This window comes from Charadrius vociferus, unplaced genomic scaffold (assembly GCF_000708025.1).
Source record: "Charadrius vociferus isolate BGI_N301 unplaced genomic scaffold, ASM70802v2 scaffold104, whole genome shotgun sequence".
Lineage (NCBI taxonomy): Eukaryota > Metazoa > Chordata > Aves > Charadriiformes > Charadriidae > Charadrius > Charadrius vociferus.
In genome coordinates, this window is record NW_009648255.1 from 8,431 (window position 1) to 12,782 (window position 4,352).

Consider the following 4,352-nt stretch of genomic DNA (forward strand, 5'->3'; position numbering starts at 1 on the left):
AGTTTCCATAAATCATCTCCTTTTCCCAGGCCTACCTCATGTTCTTCCTTCTCTCAACCATTTCCCTTTCCTTTACAGCGTTTCCTGCTTTCCCACTCACTATATAGGTGAAGATAAATTGGTTTTTACTCCACTGCAAGCCCAGCAACCAAGTGAGTCTCAGGCCCATTCAGTTCAGCTGAGCTCCATCATTGTTTGGCCTGGCTACTCTCTTCCATTCCGTAGTGAAAGAAGTCAGGGAGGTAGCCCACAGCCTACCAAAACTATTATCTGCTGTATGTTCCCTGTCTTTGCTGAAAAGGAACTCTGAGAAATCTAAATAGACAGTTTCAGCTGGCACTGTGAGGGCAAAAGGTAGAGCGAGATTTATGCGTCTCTGTAATTACAACTGGGACAACCTTGACACCAAGAATAAAAATACTCCTGTTTCAATGTCTTAACATCCTGGGTCATTCAAAGACTGCAACATAGCAACGAAACAGATGCTAAGAAGGCACAAAATGTTCAAACACTTATGTCTTGATGTTATGAAGGATACATTTATCATTAAGTGTTTTTCACTGAATGTATTTGTAGCCAACTCAGCCATGTGAAATGTATTTTCGAAGACCTAGAAGTCCTGCAGTGGAGTCCCAACAGAAAGTTGGAAGAGCAGATAGAGGAAAAACAACATTGGAAATGTGCATGACTTACACCCTTTAAATATTCACCCCAAGGGGATGGGGGGTACCATTTTACTGGTTTGATCTGATACTAAAGGTCTGGCAACAAAGAAGGGCTGGGGACAACCTCTGTGGTGGCCCTCACAGAAGCATGCGTGTTTGCTTGTCCAGGTTTATTCATAGTCTACTCGAGAACTGAATGAGGGTCACCTAGTGGTGCCAGAAGGTGGTACCAGATGATCTATACGAATACTGAGAGCCTGCCTGCTGGGATGGGATAACAGTCTGTTTCACGGGTTTGCTCCTGTAAATGGTGTGACTGAATAAACAGTTCTGAGCCTTAGAAAAGCTGGGATGGTCAATAGCCTTGTTGTTGCAAAGGAGAGAAAGCAAAGCTGTAAAGTTGCACTAATTACTCCTCCTATATCCCAGCACATTTCAGAAGACGGCACGCTGGAAGGCAACAAACACAAGTTTCTGCCCCACTAAGCCCACCAGAGTACAGCCAAAGGTCTAAGTAACAATAAATATGCCTAAGGAGACAAGAAAAGGGTGAGAAATGCACTTAAACCAGAAACTGATATAAAGGTCTGTCACAAATGTTACATGACCCTGGAAACACTTTTGCCTTCACAATGTTCGGAGTAAGACATACCTACATTAGGGATTATGAACATCAACATTTCTGGACTGCTTCCTTCTATGGTAACGAGTACAATTGCAAGGCTTGAAGACAAAGGAAAAATGTAATAATTCTTAAATTACTAAAACTCCTGTCACTGCTGTTTTCAGTCTGGTGGATCCAGTACGCATTCAAGTTTTTCTTCACTCATTTTCTCATCCCTCAAAAATTAATCATTAGATTTGCAGATAGAGGTATTATGCTGCATTAAACCAGTTGCTATAGCTGTAAAAAAAAAACAGACAAGCTTTAGAACACTCAGATGCCTTCATCAGGTCCAAAACAGATGTGGCAGACCTAAATAAAATTAGTTGAGCTAAATACAACTAGAAAGCAATTGCTCAGAGTTTAGCTAGGTGCATATCACTTAGATCATCTCTGGAAGATACCTGACAACTTTGAAGTATATGAGAAGTTATTAAGGGGATAAGAGAGGAGACAATGTTGGGGAAGAGAAACAGGCGTTTGTTGCCTATGGATCAGTGAGGTTAATGGGGAGGTACATTATGATATGCCATAAAACCAGTAGGGTGATTGAGCCCATGGTTTTATTTGAGGCTAAAGAAGGGCTCATGTGTCCAAAAACCTTGTCTGCTTTCTTCTACTAAATGAGCTGATCTAGTAAAAGACCTCTACCTACAAATTCTGTTTCTTATGTCCTGCTCTATTGTCCATGGTCATGTTTCACTATCACAGATGTCATATTTAAGTGGAATTCCACAGCTCACTCCCCGTTACACTGCAACCAGCAATAAAACCCTCTTTCTACCAACCATGATTAGCTCTGAAGGTATAGTTGGACTCTGAGGTCTTTGAAAGATGTGATGAGCAGTTACAGGACAAGCATTATACAGATTCCCCTATCAGAGTTGTTTAATATGAGCAGCTTTTAAAAGGCTGGATTAAAAAATTAAAGAAGACTACTGTAACTTATAGCTTCTGGTCCTGTCCATCTCCGTTTATCATCTTTATAGTTTAATGACCACATTTACCAACATGACTCTGCAGTGCATAAGAGCTCTCCTACCGATTATCTGGCATCTCCCAGTCCTTTCTCCTAACACAGATGCTCCAAATCGCTGTTCCTGCTGCTGTCTCACTTCTTGATCTTTCTTCACTTCTTATCCGGTCCAATGCACAGCTTTGATCTGTCTTAACTCTCCAAGTTCAGTTAAGAAGCAATAAAAAAGTGAACAGAAAAACAGTATATAAATAGTAATCATTAGGAAAATGCAGCACTCTCTCCTTCATTTCTATTACTCCAGAACAAAACTCTGCCTTCTGTAATACAAGTAATCACAAAAGGGTCTCATTAAATTTGAAGCCTAACGGTGGCTCTAAATATACCTAAAATGCTAGAAGGAAAAAGCACATTCATTTAAGTGAAGCTATGGACATTAAGTGTGTGCCAGAGCTGAAGGAGATGCTGGAACCAAAATATTTTCTACTACGCTTTTCATAATTGTTACTGGCTTCCTAAAGAGAAGTTTACTCTTTGCTGTACCTTTTCCTAAATGAAACACATTTCCTCAACATATATTCACATAAGTGATACTGTGCTTTATCCAAATGGGCCTCCTGAACATAAGCCATATCAATGTTAAGTGCTTAATAACTACAGGCTAAACCATATGATCTCTCCGCTGGACCATTATACCCATTAAACATTTAAATAAAACAATTTTCAACTTATGTACAAGTGGTTGTTTTGGGTTTGTTTTTTTTAAGCAAGAATCATGTCACAAATAATTCTGTACTATAGCTTTTATAAAAGCTATAAAATATACATTAAAGTGAAAAATAATGGCTGGGAATTCCAACCTACAAAATTTTTATGCCTCTTGTAGCAGAGAACACAGCAATAAAATCCAGAAACTTCGTAGCAGTCATCCCTATGTGATCTAAAATATTCAGAATATCCCTTGTAAATAATGATTATTGGAAGAACACATAGGACCCTTCAAATAACAAAAAAAGATGCCTTAAACCTTTCCTGAAACACTAAAACTGTCACTTTAAGCAGGGCTTCTCCAGAAGATAGTGAGGAACACAGAATATGAAGGATCTGTAGCCTATACTTAGCACTGACAGTATGTTATGGGTAACCGGTGGAATTCACTTCTTAAGATGTTATAGTCAGAAGCATCATGGGGTTTCTCCGTGTTTTACATATTTATGAAAAATAAAAGTATGGCCACAAAAACAGTACTGAAAAACTCCAAGGTTCAAAACCCATTCGAACCCACCTGCTTCAGATCTTAAGTGCCAGCCACAACAGCTTATCAGTGTAAACTCCTGTAACAAACTGACCTTCACAGGCAATAGGCTGCATCAAAATATAAACAGTCACTAGCAAATGCATCAGAAAGGAGCAAATGGAGTTTAGGCCTTCTTATTATTTCAGTTGTGGCTTTTAAAACAAACAATCAAGTATCCCTCCGTCCCCAGTTAGTACTAGCTATAATTAAATTTGTCTTCCTATGAGCAACTAATGTAAAGAATGCAGGGCATGGGTAACGTGATTGCTGTTGCCCGGCCCAGTGAACAGAACTGCTGCATCTGCATTGTGAACAATCTGGAAGCTGTGGGGAAACATTGATGAAAATCCTGATAAAAGACAATGAAAAAATAACCAGACTGTACAGTGAGAAAAGCATGAGATGTTGTTTCAATGTTTGCACAGGATAAATAATGCTATGGTCCGTGTGAACTATGCAGCTAGAAAATCATCACCGAGCCACGCCTGATATACAGGGACCAATTCATAAGAGAAGGCATTGTCAGACTAATTATGCCCAGCTTCCTAATATAGCCCCAAAACATTTTTAAGAAACTCACTTCATACGGCACATACTGCAAGGTAGCTACATCTGGCAGTTGTCGTAACTATGCTGGAGAGTAAACTTAAGGATTAACCTTTTAACACGGGGATATTTACTTGGTACGGTACACCTGAGGTAGCAAATGTACCCAGCGCAGCCAACATGGATGCTGTAAAGATGACACGG